We start from the raw sequence: 19,113 nt of genomic DNA, 5'->3' as shown, positions 1-19,113 counted from the left end.
AGCCAAGGAGTTTGGGCTTCCTGCTACAGGCGGTGGGGACTCGCTGAAAGATTCAAGAAAGTTGTGACATGACGGACGTTTTCTGTTGGAGAGGCAGCCATGATGTCGGGTTGGAGGAAGGAGAAGCTGGAGGAAGGAGGAGTCGTTTGGAAGAATACTGGGCCCTCGCAGGTGGGCCGTGCCGAGATGACAGTGGATGAGGCTGCATTTAAGGGAGTCTGACAAGGCTGACTTGAAAACGACTCACTTCTCATCCAGCAAGGGTCTAGAGGGCCTGCCCTGGGCCCGCACCCCTCCTCCAAGCGGAGGCCAGGCGGGTCGCGTGGCGCGGCCGGCGGCACCCGCGCTCGAGCCACTGTCCCGTGCTAAGGCTCTCTTTCCGCTCACGGGCTGTGTGACCTGGGTGAGAGGTGGCATCACCGCAGCCCCAGCTTTTCTTTCTGTAGAATGAAGATGGTGAAGACAGAGTCCGCCTTTTAGGGAGCTCTGAGGATTAAACAGAAAAGCTCAGCCACTCTGAGCTATGGTGACTGCTACTATTTGTTTCTTAGGGAAGACAGGAAAAAAAGAAGTTTAGAAAGCCCCTCAACCATGTGCATCTGGGGGTTTTCTGTTCAAGGAAAAGAGAAGCAAGCTCTTGAAACGCCCAGTGGGGCTTCAGATCCTAAATTTCCTAATTGACCAATGTCGATTTGCTTCGCCTGTTCACGTGTCAAGTCTGTGTCGCAGAGACGACTCTCCCGAGCGCTGAGCTGGGCTGCTGAGTCCATTTGCTGAGTCGCTGTGGCCGGAGCCCAGGGAAGCTGCCTGGCAGCTTTGTGTGTCCTCTCAGGGACTTACCCCGCCCCCAAGATCATCACTTTTACCAGCAACTTTGGTGGGGTCGCTTGGCCTCAGGTGATTCAGTAGACACCAAGCTGGCTTTGTGGCCTTGATTCCCCTTGACTGTTCCCCTGTGGGGCCCAGGACACGCGTGGGAGAACCTCAGGGACCGGAGATGGAGGCAGCCCCGGGGAGCGGGTCACCGGGACAGTGGGCTGACTGGTGACCACAAAGTCACTGGTCCTGAGTGAGAGCTGCGGTCCTCCGGGCCTGACGGCTGTTCATCCCTCAGGGAGAAACGTCCACCTTCTCGTTTGTTCCCCGGGGCAAGGCCGTTAACCCAAGCTGGGCCTCAGCAGCTCAGTCTGCAGAGCACACACAAGACCCGTCTATCTGCGGACTCTTGTCCCTGAGACCCGGTGAGAGACTCTGCAGACGACAGCATTGGGAAGTTTCCTGTGGAGCTGTGGTCACCATAAAAAATAGCTACTGTTTATTGGTGGTTTCCCTTCCTCTAGGCTTGTTCTAAGTACTTTAATCCTTAAACCCTTGCAACAGACCTTCAGGTAGGATCTATCATCATCATTCAGTTTCCTGGATGAGCAACAAAATTCTGAGAAGTTAAGCAACTTGCCCAAGGCCACCCAGCAAATAAGTGGTTAAACTGGGATTTGAGCCTTGGAATGCCAGACTCCAGAGACCAGACATCTAACCATTGTGCTAGACTGCTCACTTGTGTCAACGGTCTGCATCCTCCATACAGTGTCTGTGCTTTTTCTTAAACCTTTTGCTCCAAGGAAAAGACTGGAGGGAGAAGGAGACGTTTTTAGCTGATGTGGTACTGTGGTCCAGTTTCTGAGTCATGTTGACTCTTTGCAGCCCCATGAACTGCAGCACTGTCCTGCGCTGCCTCCCAGAGTTTGCTCTATTCTTGTCTATCGAGTCGGTGATGCCATCCAACCGTCTCATCCTCCATCGTCCCTTTCTCCTCCTGCCCTCAATCTTTCCCAGCATCAGGGTCTTTTCCAATGAGTCAGCTCTTCCCATCAGGTGGCCAAAGTATTGGAGCTTCAGCATCAGCATCAGTCCTTCCAATGAACACCCAGGACTGATTTCCTTTAGGAGGGACTGGTTGGATCTCCTTGCAAGTCCAAGGGACTCTCAAGAGTCTTCTCCAACACCACAGTTCAGAAGCCTCAGTTTTTCAGCACTCAGCCTTCTTTATGGTCCAACTCTCACCTCTGTACACGACTATTGGAAAAACTATAGCTTTGACTGTATGGGCCTTTGTTGGCAAAATGACGTCTTTGCTTTTTAAAACACTGTCTGGGTTTGTCCTGACTTTCCTTTCAAGCAGCAAGCATTTTTTAATTTCATGACTGTGGTCACTGTCTACAGTGGCTCTGGAGCCCAAGAAAAGAATATCTGTCACTGGCTTCCACTTTTGCCCTTTTATTTGCCATGAGGTGATGGGACCAGTTGCCATGATCTTAGTTTTTTGAATGTTGAGTTTCAGGCCAGCTTTTTCACTCTCCTCTTTCACCCTCATCAAGAGACTCTTCATTCCTCTTCTGCCATTAGAGTGGTATCATCTGTATGTTTGAGGTTGCTGATATTTCTCCTGGCAATCTTGATTCCAGCTTGTGCTTCATCCAACCCAGCAGTTCGAATGATGTGCTCTGTATAGAAGTTAAATAAGGAGGGTAATATACAGCCTTCTCCTACACCTTTCTCAAGTTTGAACCAGTCAGTCACAGGACTGTAGCACTCCACATGTGGCCTGTTGTGTGTTCAAAGAAGGAGGTATCAAGGAAGGAAAAGACCATGAGTCCCTTACCCCATTAAACCTAGAACTACTTTTCCTATTGCAGGGCTGGGGCCGCCCCTCCTCATTTGGAGTATTGGGAGGAGGGGGTGAGATAACCCACATAGGTGCTTGGCAGAACTCCCAGCACAGAGTTGGTGTTTAGGAAACAGTATTTCCTACCCCCTGTTCCAGCTTTCGTCTCCAAGGCCAAGTGCAGGGAACGGAACTGTGGATGATAAGCGCACCTGGACGGCTTGCCTTGCTTTGGCAGGTGAATAAGACACACTGAGCAGGTCTTTGAAGTCATCGTTCCCACCAGCTCTGTTGGAGAGTCGCTTCACTGCAGGAGCATCTTACCCTCTGGGCTCTCACACACCACCAGTGCTTACTTCTCTGCCTCCGGCAGAGTTGTTTTGGAAGCTTCCCCTCGTGACTTGTCGGGAAGGAAGCAGTGGAACATCCATCCTCTGGAGCCATCAAGACACAGAATCATGGGGCGACTTCCCTGACTGGCAGGGGAGGGAGCTCCGGTCTGCATGGGTGAGGGTCTGCAGTGGTCACTTTTCAGGCCATGAATACATTTAAAGACTTTGAGTGTCTTCAGTGTGTCTGGTATGGTCACGGGGCTGTGGTTTCTCCTGGAAATGGCCCTGCTGAAGGGAGTGGTGTTTCACGGGAGTGGATTTAGCGTTGGATAACTAAGACAGTAAAGAATCTGCCTGCAGTGCAAGAGACATGGGTTCGATCCCTGGGTCGGGAAGATCTCCTGGAGAAGGAAATGACAACCCATTCCAGAATTCTTGCCTGGAGAATCCCATGGACAGAGGAGCCTGGCGGGCTACAGTCTATGGGTCACAAAGAGTCAGACATGACTGAGGGGCTAACTGAGGTGCTCACAGGGAGGACCTAGGACTTTCCCGGTCGTGGCACAAGCAAGAAAGATCCCTCTCTCTCTGGAGAGTGTCTTCACGGCAACTTGTGTGAATCCCACCCCAGTGGGCAGGTTACCTCGCTGTCCAGAGGGTTGACTTCTGTCCCCGGCACACTTCAGTCCCCGTCTTGTCGAGTTGCTTCACCCTCAGAACCCTCAGGGCCTTCTCTGCATGCTGGTTCTTTCTGGAGAAAGACTGCAGCTTCCCACGGCCTGCCGTGGGCTGGCTCTGGAATTCCCGGGAGGTGGGAACCTTGGGGGTGGGGTCCCTCCTCGTCCTGCTGGGGGTCCCCCTCCTGGACTGGTTCAGTGCCTTTTTCTGTTGGTGAGCAGGATCCTTGCCACTGGGTTTCACTTTGTGGTTGCGGAGGGTTTTTTATTCTTTGGTAATAAATGCCTAGAGCCTTGGCTCGTTTCCTCAGTGCTGAGGCCTCAGGCTCGATTTGGTGGCTATTGTTTGACACCATTGGTGGGGCCCTGACTGTGCACAGGCTCGGGGCCAGGCTGTTCCTAACCTCGTATTTTCATTCCTCATTATCCCGAGGGGTAGCTACTGTTACCGCCCACATTTGCTGATGCTACGGGCCCTGGGTAAGTCCTCTCAACTAGCTGGTGGCAAAAGTGGGTATGGAATCCAGATTTCCTGACTCCAGAGCCTACGCTTTCTCTCTCTAATTTTATTTATTTTTTTAATTGGCGGAAACTTGCTTTACAATGTTGTTTTGGTTTCTGCTGTACAACAATGAGAATCAGTCATCACTATATACACACACATCTCTCTTCCCTCCCGAGCCTCCCACCATCCCGCCCCTCCGGGTTGTCGCTGAGCACCAGGCTGGGCTCCCTGGCTTATTTAGCAACCCCCCACTAACTGGTTTATACATGGTAGTGTACAGATGTCGATGCTAATTTCTCAGTTTCTCCCACCCTCACCTTCCCCAACAACTGTGTCTCCAGATCCATTCTCTGCTAGGTTCATCAGCACCATTTTTCTAGGTTCCATATACATGTGCTAATATATGGTGCTTGTTTTTCTCTTACTGACTCACTTCACTCTGTATAAGAGGCTCTAGGTTCATCCACCTCCCTACAACTGACTCAAATTTGTTCCTTTTAATGGCTGAGTAATAATGTTCCATTTGTATAAATGCACTACAACCTCTTTATCCATTCATCTGTTGATGGACATCTAGGTAGCTGCCATATCCTGGCTGTTGTAAATATTGTTGCAGTGAACATTCAGTTCAGTTCAGTCGCTCAGTTGTGTCCAACTCTTTGCGACCCCATGGACTGCATGCAGCATGCCAGGCCTCCCTGTCCATCACCAACTCCTGGAGTTTACTCAAACTCATGTCCATCGAGTTGGTGATGCCATCCAACCATCTCATCCTCTGTTTTCCCCTTCTCCTGCTGCCTTCAATCTTTCCCAGCATCAGGGTCTTTTCCAGTGAGTCAGTTCTTTGCATTAGGTGGCCAAAGTATTGGAGTTTCAGCTTCAGCATCAGTCCTTCCAAAGAACACCCAAGACTGATTTCCTTTAGGATTGACTGGTTGGATATCCTTGCAGTCCAAGGGACTCTCAAGAGTCTTCTCCAACACCACAGTTCAAAAGCATCAATTCTTCAGTGCTCAGCTTTCTTTATAGTGCAACTCTCACATCCATACATGACTACCTGAAAAACCGTAGCTTTTACTAGACAGACCTTTGTTGGCAAAATAATGTCTCTGCTTTTTAATATGCTGTCTGTGTTGGTCATAGCTTTTCTTCCAAGGAGTAAGCGTCTTTTAATTTCATGGCTGCAGTCACCATCTGCAGTGATTTTGGAGCCCAAGAAAATAAAGTCTCTTACTGTTTCCACTGTTTCCCCATCTATTTGCCATGAAGTGATGGGACCATGATCTTAGTTTTCTGAATGTTGAGTTTTAAGCCAGCTTTTAAACTCTCCTCTTTCTCTTTCATCAAGAGGCTCTTTAGTTCTTCTTCGCTTTCTGCCCTAAAGGTGGTGTCATCTGTATATCTGAGGTTATTGGTGTTTCTCCTGGCAATCTTGATTCCCGCTCATGCTTGGGGTACACATATCTTTTAGAACTGTGGTTTTCTTACATTATATACCCAGTAATGGAATTGCTGGGTCATATGGTTGATTTACTCCTAGTTTTTTTAAGTCATCTCCATGCTGTTCTCCGTAGTGGCCGTACCAGTTTACATCCCTACCTGCGGTGCAGGAGGTTCCCTTTTCTCCATGTCCTCTCCAGCATTTATTGTTTGTTGACTCTTTGAAGATGGCCATTCTGACTAGTGTGAGGTGATGCCTCACTGTGGTTCTGATCTGCACTTTTCTAATGGTGAGTGATGTTGAGCATGTTTGCATGGGTTTATTGGCCATCTATATGTCTTCTTTGAAGAAGTGCCCATTTTTTGACTGGGTTGTTTGTTTTTCTGATATTGAACTATGGGAGCTGCTTATATATTGTATAGATTAACCCTTTGCCAGTCGCTTCATTTGCAATTATTTTCTCCCGTTCTAGGGGTTGTCTTTTTATCTTTTTTATGGCTTCCTTTGGTGTTTGAAAACTTTTAAGTTTTATTAGGTCCCATTTGTATATTTTTGTTTTTATTTCCATTAATCTAGGAGGTGGACCAGAGAAAATCTAGCTGCAATTTATGTCAAAGAGTGAGCTGCCTGTGTTTTCCTCTAAGAGTGTTATAGTTTCTGCTCTTACATTTAGGTCTTTAATACATTTTGAGTTCCTTTTTGTGTATGGTGTTAGGAAGGGTTCTAATTTCATTCTAGTACATGTAGCTGTCTAGTTTTCCCAGCACCACTGATTGGAGAGGCTCTCTTTTCTCCACTGTATATTCTTGCCTCCTTTGTCAAAGATAAGGTCCCCATAGGTGAGCCCATGCTCTATCCTTGACTTGACACAATGGTGTTGAAGAATGTGTAATTGTATCAGGAGAAATTCCTCCTGACTAAAGGAAAACCCACTTAAACCACAGGATCGGAGAGCTCCTTCCTGAGAGTCAGGGCTTGCCTTCCGACCCAGAGCTCCCTCCCAACATACAGAGAGCATCTGTGCCAGGGCCAGGGGCTGGGTTGTGGGCTCTGGTCTAGAGACTCATTTCTCTAGTCGAGGAGGAGTTAATCTGTGGTGTGAGCAGCTGCAGGAGAGACTGGGCAGGATGCTGTGGTCCTGGGCATGGACCTTTGACGTTGTCATGGTGACCGAAGCTACTATTCTGCAGACAAAAGGCCAGAGATCTTGAGCTGTCAAACTTTCTCCCCACAAGCAGGAGCTGTTGGTTAATCTGCATGACCCATGAACACTCCCCAAGGCTGTGACATTTATCATTCTCTTCTGCCCCAAATCACTCACTCACTCATTCATTCATTAATTCAACAAATCTTTTGATTGCTTGCTGTATGCCAGACTCAATGCTAAGTACTGGGGACATGATAGTGAATAAAGGCAGACATGATCCCCAACGTCTTGGAGCTTATAACTAGGATGGTCAAACATCTCAGCTTTTGTAGCCCTGGAATAATTGTGAATAGCACCCCTTTTCCTTTCAAAAGTTTCTCTGTTTCAAAGATAAATTACATGGTCACCCTGCTGATTGGTAATGGGAGAGGCCAACCTTATGCCAATCGTCACATAGATACGTATAAATAAAGACAGATAGAAATCGACTCTGAATATTCACTGGAAGGACTGATGCTGAAGCTGAAACTCCAATACTTTGTCCACCTGATGTGAAGATCCGACTCATTGGAAAAGACCCTGATGCTGGGAAAGATTGAAGGCAGGAGGAGAAGGGGGACGACAGAGGATGAGATGGCTGAGATGGCTGGATGGCATCACCGACTCAATGGACAAGAGTTTGAGCAAACTCCAAGAGACGGTGGAGGACCGGGAAGCCTGGTGTGCTGCAGTCCATCAGGTTGCAAAGAGTCGGACAGGATGGAGTGACTGAACAACAGCAACAAAAACCAGATGTAGGCTGCAAAAGCAAAGTAGCTGGAGCTGGGAGGCATGTGAGCAGAACTGACTCAGCAGACGGGAAGCGGGAGCTGAAGGTTGGGCCCCATGGTGGAAGGAGGCCAGGATGTCTGGGAACTCGGGAGGAGGGGAGTGTTGTGGCCAGAGTTCTGTTGGCAACGGGAGACGGACATTGGAGACAGGTAGCGGCGAAACCCCACCAGGGCCTGATGTTGGATTTTATCGTGAGAGCCCTGACTGTTTCAGGCAGCAGGTGACACGACCCAATCAATCAGCCCACTGCCATTTTGGCCCCTCACATAAAACTGGAGCGTAGCGGCCATAGTAATGAGCTGGATTTTAGTCATCCAGTCATCCATTCCTCAGCTAAACATTTACGGAGTGCCACCTATGGCACTTTGCTAAGTGTTCTGCTCTGGATTTCTGAACTGTTGTATCCTCAGAGGTGACAAAACTTAGGTCCAGGAAGAACCCTTCACGAACCCCCAGCCCCTGTCCATGGTGGTAGTCCCCTGCTTGGCCTGGAAGCATCAGATACTCACATTCGCCTCTGTGCTAGACTATGGGTCTTCCCTGGTGGCTCAGACAGTAAAGAATCTGTCTGCAGTGCAGGAGACCTGGGTTCAATCCCTGAGTCAGGAAGAAATCCTGCAGAAGGGGCTGGCTACCCACTTCAGTATCCTTGCCTGGAGAATCCCACGGACAGAAGAGCCTGGCAGGCTAGAGTCCCTGGGATCATGAAGAGTCGGACACAACTGAGTGACCAACACTTATAGACTCTATTGGCTCTTCATCATTTTCCCACCAGTCTCTTTTCCAGGTTTGTGAGCTTTTTGAGGCTGGGGCTATGTCTTTTATCAATATAGCCCTTATGCCTGGCACAGTGGCTGGTCCGTGGCAGATGCTCGCAGTTGAATGAGTGGTGCTTATGTATCTGTTTTGGAGACCAAGAGCCCTTCGTTTAGGACCTTCCCAGAAGTGAATTGGAAAACCAATTTCTTTCTGTGTGCTCGGAGACCTTTCCTTCCAGTCAGGTCGTCCAGAGTACATGTCTGTGTTCTTTATGCATGAGCAGACTCTTTGGTGTTGAAAGCCCCAGAGTTTTACATACTTAGGAACATGACGATTTTAGAGAAAGAATGACTCCTAAGACAGGCACTCAGCAGCCTGTGGAAATCCTTGCTGTGAGCCGAGTTCACAGCAGGATCAGCCTTTTCCTTCTGTGACCTGGGCCCTCCCTTCTTCCAAGTGGCCATTTTTTTTTTTTTTAAATTGGAGGGTAATTACTTTACGGTGTTGTGTTCGTTTCTGCTGTCCAGCAGGGTGAATCAGCTGTGTGCATCCGTGCATCTCCTCCCTGTTGAGCCTCCTTCCCACACCATCCCACCCCTCCGGGTCATTACCCAAGCAGCCTTTTGTGCAGGAAGTCTGGACCACAGGCAAGGCAGCAGGTGACCTCTGGTGAGTGCAGGATCGGTTCTTTGTGCCCAAAGATGCAGCTTGGGTGAGCTGAAGCCACTCTCGGCCATTGCCCTGAAGTCAGAAGGCACTGCCCCTTCTCCAGCCAGGCGGCCGTGTGGAAGATTGTTCACTGTGTGGAAGAAGGGCCTGCAGCCTCCAGCCTGTCTCTGCAGGCTCCCACTTTATTACTATTATTGTTTATATCCCTGGGGTTGTTGGTTCCGTCACGGTTTAGTGAAGAAGACCTAAAGCTTTTAAGCCAGAAATTAAAGAGCTAATGGCAATTGGCATGACGCTAGGAATTTGCAAATGTGAAGTCAGTGTTCTAAAAACACTCTCATAAAAATAAAACAAAACCCAGAAACGATTGCTGTAGTATCCACATTTATCTACAGATGTGCATGTGTTTGTTCCTTGTTTAAAGTGAAGCAAAAATCTCACTTAACAAGATTAAAAAAATTTGTAATTTAAAACAATTTTAGTGGCATATAGTTAAGTTCCTCTGCCTTTTCTAAACTAGCTTGTACATCTGGAAGTTCTTGGTTCACGTACAGCTGAAGCTTGGCTTGAAGGATTTTGAGCATTACTTTGCTAGCATGTGAAATAAGTGCAATTTTACGGTAGTTTGAACATTTTTTGGCATTGTTCTCCTTTGGGATTGGAATGAAAACTGACCTTTTCTAGTCCTGTGGCCACTGATGAGTTTTCCAAATATGCTGGCATATTGAGTGTGGCACTTTAACCGCATCATCTTTTAGGATTTGAAAGAGCTCAGCTGGAATTCCATCACCTCTACTAGCTTTGTTTGTAGTGATGCTTCCTAAGGCCACCTGACTTCACACTTAACATCTACTTCTGCTTCACTGACTAGGCTAAAGCCTTTGACTGTGTGGATCAGAACAAACTGTGGGAAATTCTGAAAGAGATGGGAATACCAGACCACTTTACTCGTCTCCCAAGAAACCTGTACGCAGGTCAAGAGGAATGGTTAGAACCTTACACAGAATGACTGACAGGTTCAAATTTGGGAAAGGAGCACGACAAGACTGTATATTGTCACCCTGCTTGTTTAACTTCTATGCAGAGTACATCATGCGAAATGCTGGGCTGGATGAACCATGAGCTGGAATCAAGATTGCCGGGAGAAATATCAACAACCTCAGCTAAACAGAGAAGTGGTGCATAAGTGATGCGCTGTATGCATCATCGTAAGTGTAAGTGTGTAAGTGTAAGTGTGTAAGTGATACACACAGTGACTCCGCTCTAATGGCAGAAAGCGAGGAGGAACGAAAGAGCTTCCTGATGAGGGAGAAAGAGGAGGGTGGAAAAGCGGGCTTAAAACTCAACATTCAAAAAACCCAAATCATGGCCTCCAGTCCCATCACTTCATGGCAGATAGACAGGGGAAATGCAGAGGCAGGGACAGGTTTTATTTTCTGGGGCTCCAGAACCACTTTAGGCAGTGACTGCAGCCATGACGTTCAAAGACACTTGCTTCTTGGAAGGAAAGCTCTGACCAACCTAGACAACATATTAGAAAGCAGAGACATTACTTTGCTGGCATAGATCTTTGCAGCAAAGATCCATACAGTCAAAGCTATGGTTTTCCCAGTAGTGTGTGAAATGGATGTGAGAGTTGGACCCTAAGGACAATGAGCGCTGAAGAATTGATGCTTTTGAACTGTGGTGTTGAAGAAGACTCTTGAGAGTCCCTTGGACTGCAAGGAGATCCAGCCAGTCCATCCTAAAGGAAATCAGTCCTGAATATTCACTGGAAGGACTGATGCTGAAGCTGAAACTCCAATACTTTGGCCACCTGATGCGAAGAGCTGACTCATTGGAAAAGACCCTGATGCTGGGAAAGACTGAAGGCAGGAGAAGAGGGTGTCAGAGGATCACATGGTTAGATGGTATCACTGACTCAGAGGACATGAATTTGTAGGTCCTGTGTTAGACTCTGATGATTAGAAAAATAAAATAAAGATGATGCAAGATGCCTGCTCCCTGTCCTTCAGAAGCTTCTAGCCCAGACTTCATTGTCTCACTAGCTCGCTTATACGGTATCACTGTGCCCACATACTGCTCTAAAGTTTTCTTGTCATTTAGTCTTTACAGTCATCGTTTGAGGTAGGGGTAAGCAACTGAGGAGCAGACAAGTTAGATAATTTGCCCAAGCTTAAGAGGTAGGTAGAACTGGGCTCTGGACACAGGCAGTCTGACTCCAAACCCCCTGCCTCTTCACCAGGATGGTCTGCCCCTGTTGGGGAAACTGCGGTGGCTTGAGGCCGGTCGTTAAGAGTCCAGTGTAATTGGTGCTGGAAGGTAAGGAAGTGCTCAGGCCCCTATTCACAGAGCAGGAGTCTCCAACTCAGCCTGCGGAAGCCCCAGAAGGACCTCATTCTCCTGTGAGAAGACCACGGAAAGGAATGATTATCTGTTGGTCATGCTCTCAAGGGGCATGGCCTTGCATTTACACATAAGGATGTTGGGCTGAGTCAACAGATTCTATTTAAGAACCACAGTACACAATGTATCATTTAAGTCTGAAGTTGAGGGTTGCTTATCCATCTTCAAGGAGAACATGCCTTTTCCCTCCCTTCTCGGTAGAAATGAGCAGAAGAGATGCAAAGCTGGTTGATGAGCTCTAGCCTTACTGAGGAAGGCAGGGTTTAGCCTTTTGTCTTGTGAAAAAGGAGGATCAGAGGTACAAATTCTCTGTACTTCTCCATGCTGCCCTTTTTCAGGTGGAAGAAGGTGATGTCTCAGATAAGCTTTAGCAAAGAGCTTTGAGAGGTGGGCAGAGAGTTGTCTGTGGGAGACAGGAGAAGGCCAGAGTCAAAGGCGGACTTGCAACCAGGCCCAGCTCTGTTGCCTGCTAACTACTACAAAGTGGGCACGTTTCTTTATTTCCATCGCTTCACTTATAAACAATGGGAATGATAATAGGATTTGTTATTACAGGGTTTTTGTTCGGGTTGAACAAGCTAAGGACGCATATTGTAGATCCTGGCTCCTATGAATGTTTTCATGAACGTTCTTGAGCTTTCTTCAGAGGCTCTGGGGCTGTTTCTGTTCCCGGTCTGCCCACACATCAAGCCACTCATCCAAGACAGGTGCCAGTAAGCGCTGATTCATTTTCTAAGGGGCACAGGAAATGAAATATTAATTGGGGATTAATATGGAGCACTCAAGAGTAAGAAAGAGTCCAGGCAGAAAACTGTCAACTTAAAAAGTAGTCACAGCCTGGAAGTTGAGAGTTATGTTTTATTTGGTGGGAATTTTAAGGACTTCAAGCCCAGGAGACGGCGTCTCAAGTAACTCCGAGAGAACTGTTCCAAAGAGGTGGGAGAGGAGTCAGGTTACATAGAAGTTTGCAGCAAAGGGCAGGTAGTCTGAACACTGAAAGATTATTGCTAATTTAGGAAAACCAGGTATCTCACAGAGAAGACTGAGCGCTGAAGAATCGATGCTTTTGAACTGTGGTGTTGGAGAAGACTCTTGAGAGTCCCTTGGACTTTAAGGAGATCCAACCAGTCCATCCTAAAGAAAATGAACCCTGAATGTTCATTGGAAGGTTTGATGCTAAAGCTCCAATACTTTGGCCACCTGATGTGAAGAGCTGATTCACTGGGAAAGACTCTGATGCTGGGCGAGATTGAAGGCGGGAGGAGAAGGGGACGACAGAGGATGAGATGGTTGGATGGCATCACGGACTCAATGGACTTGAGTTTGAGTAAACTCCAGGAGTTGGTGATGGACAAGGAGGCCTGGTGTGCTGCAGTCCACAGGGTCACAAAGAGTTGGGCATGACTGAGTGACTGAACAAAAACAAGATATCTCAAGTTGAGGAATTTAGCGCTTTTCTATGTATAGGAAGATACAAGAGTCTGGGGGTCCTGAAATCATTCCTTTCATGTGCATCTCAGCTCTCTGGGGCCAGCATCCTGGGATCTGATTGTTCACACCTTTAGTTCCTTACTCATCTTAGGGGGTGGTGGCAGCTTGTGGCAGCTCGATGGCTACCTGATAGCAACCATGGTTCTCCCTGGGTTCAGAAAGTCACCTGTGGAGGGCTGGAATCGAGGATGACTGTGACATCCTTGTTCATTGACATGGCAGGAAGCGCTACATTCATTCACAAAGCTACAATGAGTGCAAGATAGCAGAAACATCCCTTTTTCGTGACGTGATTAATCATCTGTTAAATCTCAAGCTCTCTCCAGTGCAGTGCGGATGGAAGGAGTAATCCTCTTGGATTTTGCTCACACAGCATTGAATCAGAATTCCGGGAGCTGCTTTTTTAGCCCAGTGGAAAAAAAAATATATATATTTTCCCCCAGAAATTGGGTAGACTCATCTTTGATAGGAATAATCTCAAATGCAGAGAGAGTGGGGCATGCTTCAGACATTCTCCTTAGGACCAGAGTGATTTTTCAACATCACTTGGCAAATTTGTTTCTCAGTCTGGAGAGTCTGAGTCCAAACTGAGATGAAAGAGTGACAGTTAGTTCGTCTGAAAGTGTATTGATCTTTTCAGAGCAGACACATGTATCTCTGCCTCCTTAGAGTACTGGATGCTTTCAGATTTCTCTTATTTCATCCTTGCATGTAGTCAGAGAGAGAAAACTAATTCTGTGTGTTAAGGCACAATTTGAAAGGTAGAAGGGCTCCTCCCAATGTATCTTGGTCCCACATGACTGTTTGACTAGGTGAGTCATTAATATATTCCCAGGTGCTAAGGAACCGAGTTACAGAACTTCCCCCCCAGAGAAATGACCAGTACTGGTAGCGAGGAAAGCTAGCGTGCTCAGACCGTAGCTCTGGATGGGCTGTTCAGCTCACGTTGGGTCTCTCTCTCTTGCTCTTCAAACAGATTCTCTGCTCCTGCTGTCCAGTCTGCAGGTAGCCCTTTCTGTACATTTATCACCAGGCTGTAAGTAAAGCTCTGATGAAAGCCTGCTGCCTGGATCCCCTGGGGACTCGAGGAAAGGCTAATATTTGCACACAGCTGGATACTCAGGGCAGCAGGAAAGTAAACAGCACCCTCGTATCCCCCATGGCACTGAAGGTGCTCGTGCTGCCTTTTTATGCCTGGTTCCTGGGTGGGAAGATCCCGAGGAGGAGGCATGGCTACCCACTCCAGCATTCTTGCCTGGAGAATCCCATGGACAGAGGAACCTGGTGGGCTTCAGTCCGTGGGGTTGCACAGAGTCGGACACGACCGAGTGATGGAGCGTGCAGCACATGCAGGTCTTGGGGAAGGTTTGTTGATGGGAGACTCTGAGGCGGTGAGTCTATTAGGATGGCTGGTCTGCTCGGCCAGCACAGGTCCGTCTGCTGCACTGGCCATCTGCCCGGGTGGGAGGTGGGGACCGTGTCCCTCAGTCTCCCTCTCCCATGACCTCTTGTAGACCTTTGGGGTGTCTCCTCCTGGAGGGCGGGGGCAGCTTGCTCTCTAGAGGCAGGGAACTGGGCTAAGAGGATCTGCGATAGGGAGAAAGAGGCCCACAGAGGATGGAGGGAAGCTGCCTTCCTGGCATTTAGGGTGATAATCCTCCGGGTGCCAAGGCCGAGCATCCGCTTGCTGGCTTGGCCAGGCAGGAGATGTGTGATCATGGGCAAGGTCCTCGTTCCTCTGTCTCTTGTGTCCCTGGGGGATGCCTATGTCACAAGTCACTATGAGGGTTCACTGAATTAATCTATGCACTGGCAAGTACTTAGATTCCTGTTATTATTAATATCATTGGGTACGGGATGACAGGGCAGGCTGTCTGAAGTCATATATCCATCAAAGAGTTCTGACAGCAGCCCTGGAGGCAGGGTCCCTTATTTAAAAACCTTTAATAGATGTATGTGGCCGCGCTGGGTCTTAGTCGCAGCATGCGGGCTCTTTTGTTGCAACATGCAAAGTCTTGGTTGTGGGCTAGCTCCCTGACCAGGAATTGAACCCAGGCCCCCCGGCACTGGGAGCACAGAGTCCTAGCCACTGGCCCACCAGGGAAGCCCCTCCTTCATTTTAAAGACCAGAAAACCGAGGCTCGGGGAAGCCGAATACCTTGCACGGGCTAGAGTGTGCACTTTCCCCGTAAACTTTCCCCGTGGCAAGAGGAATATATGAAGTGCTTATACTCTTTTTCTGCGCTGAGGACTTCTTGGAATCAAGAGGTGCCTCGCTGGGAGGTGGCTCCCCGCTGTTGTCTGAAGGATGTGTATGGTGTGGTTCTGCCCTGGGATGTGAAGCAGCCTTTCCATTCACTTCTGCTGCTGAAATATTGATATGTGAAATGCTTCTGAAGCAGGAGAAATAAAAAGCCACCGCGGCAAACAGATTAATTTCGTACTTCCCTTTCTCACCTGGGGCCCCTCCGCCGCAGATGTGTGAGGTGACACTGTACCCTGCTGTGGGGCTTGGAGTCATTAGGGGCACTTCTCAGCTGTGATGACTGCGGGTACCCACCGCCTTTCTCGGTCTCCCAGGGCCTGTGGCTTTCCTTCTCTCCACTAATGGCTGAAAGCGCGCCTGCTCTGAGGACATTTATGAAACCACTTCCCCTCTCCCCCCATCTTGCCTCGACCCCTGGCTGAACATCTCCTTCCTAAATCCCTCTGCTGACTGTGCCCTCCTAACATGAAGAACGAGGAAGGCCTGGAGCCACCCTGTGCCCTCGGACGAGGTCCTTCCCTTTGTCCCTGCCCTGTAAGCATCAGGAAGAAGACCACGTGTCCTGCAGTCCGGCTGATTCATGACCCGAGCCGCTCTGCCCCTGCGAGTGTGGACACTAGATCAAACCGTCCCCGCGGTCGTTGGCGTTGGTGCGGATACCTCCGGTCGGCCGCCTTCCTCGGTCTCAGACAAGCCGAGTGATGACTGCTCTACCTCTGTCTGTCTTCCTCCTGGTGCCGCGTGAGGAAACAGAGAAACAGATGATCTCACGGGGTGCACAGATCACAGGAGAAAAGCCACAGACAGTTAGTGGTCCCCCGAGGGCCGTGGTTCATCCCGGAGCAGCACTAAAGCTCAAGATGGTATCTCGAACTGCCTGAAACTCTGATTTACGCAGCCCGGCCTTGCCCCGAGGGACGCTGGCGCGGGGAGCCTGGTGGCGCACCTCCGGGGGCTCCTCACGCCCCTTCCTTCCCGTCAGCCTCAGACCTGCCTCGTCTGTGAGAGGCTGTAGTCTCCCTGTTCCCCCTTTCTGGGGGTCCTGATGCAGGAGAGGTTGGGGGTGGAGAGGGCAGGAAAGGAAGAGAGTCCTTTACTCACTTGTTTTCCAGTTTCACTGAGATTAAATTGACATTTTAACCTGGTGGAAGTTGAAGGTTTACCATGTATTTATTTGATACACGAATTTATTGCAAAATGATGACCATGGCATTAGCTAACGTCTCCGTTACACACTATATGTATGTGTGTAATACACTGTATTATGTGTGTAATCCATTACACACTATTATGTAATATACACTATGTAGTGTATATATACACTACTATACATATGAATATTCTGTAATAACTTCTATGGGAAAAGAATCTGAAGAAGAATGGAGATATGGAGGTGTGTGTGTGTGTGTGTGTGTGTGAGTGTGTGTGTGTGTATGGACTCTCCAGGTAGCTCAGTGGTAAAGAATCTGCCTGTTGATGCAGGAGATCCAGGAGAGGTGGGTTCGATCCCTGTCGGAAAGATCCCCTGGAGAAGGAAAGGCAACCCACTCCAGTATTCTTGCCTGAAAAATCTCATGGACAAAGGAGACTGTTGGGCTTGAAGTGAAGTGAAGTGGCTCAGTCGTGTCTGACTCTTTGAGACCCCATGGACCGTAGCCTGCTACACTCCTCCGTCCATGGGATTTTCCAGGCAAGAGTACTGGAGTGGTTGCCATTTCCTTCTCCAGAGGATCTTTCAGACTCAGGGATTGAACCCGGGTCTCCCGCACCGTTGGCAGACGCTTTACCATCTGAGCCACCAGGGAAGTCATGAGTTGGGCATGACTGAGCACTCATGTCTGCACGCAATGCTATACATATATCTGATTCACTTTGTTGTGAATCAAGAATCTCCATTCTTTTTCAGATTCTTTCCCCATATAGGTTATTACAGAATATTGAGTAGCATCCTGTGCTGTCCACTAGGTCCTTATTGATTATTTTATATATACAGTAGTGTGTATATGTTAATCCCAAGCTCCTAATTTATCACCTCTCCCCAGGTTTCCCCTTTGGTAACCTTAAGTTTGATTCCCAAATCTGTATGTTTCTGTTTTGTAAATAAGTTAGAAACAGATTATTTTAGATTCGTATGTGTTCACATTCAGTCGGGTCTGACTCTTTGTGACCCCATGGACTGTTGCCCACCAGGCTCCTCTGTCCACGGGATTCTCCAGGCAAGAACACTGGAGTGGGTTGCCACTTCCTTCTCCAGGGGATCTTCCCGACCCAGGGACTGAACCCGCGTCTCTTGCATCTCCGGATTGGCAGACGGATCCCTTACCAGCTGCACCATTTTGGCCTCTTTGACGTCAGCACACCAACCGCTGTCATCACCTTTCATTCACCTGCTTTTTAAACATAGAACAATCCTTATATTTCTTGGTGCTGGGTTGCTCTCTTATGTTTGTATTACAAAGAAATAAGTTGCTTTCCCTTCGCACTGCTGGGAATACCATGTGCCTACATTTATTACTATAGTTTGTTCACTCATTTCCTATTGACTGAAGCATTCATTTATGAATCCCTTGCTGGGTGGGTATTGGAAATTCTAACTTACAGGCTATAAAGGAAATTCAAAAAGGGGTAGAATTAAATTTTAAAGTGATGCCTTCTAATTTGTAGTATGCTTTCCTTGAAACTCTCACATCCCATCTAGTATAATTATCTCCTTGTGATTTTCAGAAGACCTTTCTGAACTTGGTTGTGGGTGAACTTGTGAACACATGACGCTCCTTGAGCCTGAGATTGTGGCTTTAGATGATGCTGATGGGAGTTGAACCTTGAACCTATAACTGGTCTTTGAAGCCAGACTGTGGCTCAGTTTTGTCATTTCGTTAGCAACGTGCTTGGCCATTTCTAATGAGCTGGCTTATCTTCGCTTTTGCAGCCTGCATGGAGAGGGAAAAAAACTTAAAAGCAACTACTTTTCATTTTAATAGCCTTTACTTGAGTTCAAACAACTAAGATTATTAGAAAATACTTTAGAAATTTAATAAAGTTAGAATTATGAATTCAATCAGTAATATGGAGTTTAAAATGATGCCGTTGATTCAAGTGATAGCAGCCCATTTATACTGGTTTTCCCTGTAGGTATATAACCTACAGATTGTGGATTCCTTTTAATCCTGGTTGTTTGCTGGAGTCTTTCTGATCTAAAAGATCTAGACAGTATCACACCTCATTCCTGGGCTGGGGGGATCCTCTAGTCTTACCAAGAGCTTGGTGACTTGGGAGAGGCCTTCTTTTTTCCTGCTTGTTTCTGCTTGTAAATCATATTCCAGCCCCCTGTGCCCTTATATTTAAACTCACTTCCCCAAACATCTGCTTGTAGAGCCCACTTTATTGAAGACTTGGGGGCACAAGAGAGGGATTTACATCCAAGATCTGAAGCAAGTTAAACTTGGGTACCAGATGGACCTGCTTTATTTAAACAATTATTTGCCTGTTTCTGGCTGTGCCGGGTCCTTGTTGCTGCGAGGGCTTTCTCTAGCAGAGCAAGGGCTACTCTGTTACGGTTCGTGGGCTTCTCACCGCGGTGGCTTCTCTTATTGCACAGAAGCTCTTGGCGAATGGGGCTTCAGCAGTCGCAGCCTGTGGCTCAGTATCTGTGGCGCACAGGCTTAGCTTCTTGCTGGCATGTGGGGCCCTTTCAGATCAGGGATTGAACCGTGTCTCCTGTGTTGCCAGGCGGATGCTCTACCACTGAGCTGCCAGGAAAGCCTGGACCTGCTTGTTAGAAGTCTTGGGCATTGCAGTAACTGAGCTCAGCTGACACTTGTCTGTTTTGCTCTCCTCTTTTCCTTTTTTATTCCCCCAGTGCTTTCCCTCTCTTTTCTCTCTTCCCTCCCTCAGGCTCTAAAATCCACTTTTCCCAGTTTTTATGTA

The 19,113-nt window shown here is 48.0% G+C and overlaps 1 protein-coding gene across 1 annotated transcript in view; it reads left to right on the top strand.

The window, feature by feature from the left end:
- KCNK10 (potassium two pore domain channel subfamily K member 10) overlaps positions 1-19,113 on the top strand; it is a 156,567-nt gene that overhangs the window by 77,640 nt on the left and 59,814 nt on the right. The gene's annotated exons all lie outside the window — the stretch shown is intronic.

Source organism: Bos taurus, chromosome 10 (genome assembly GCF_002263795.3).
Source record: "Bos taurus isolate L1 Dominette 01449 registration number 42190680 breed Hereford chromosome 10, ARS-UCD2.0, whole genome shotgun sequence".
NCBI lineage: Eukaryota > Metazoa > Chordata > Mammalia > Artiodactyla > Bovidae > Bos > Bos taurus.
Note: the sequence above shows the minus strand (reverse complement) of the source record. Positions and strands in the feature narration are given on the sequence as shown.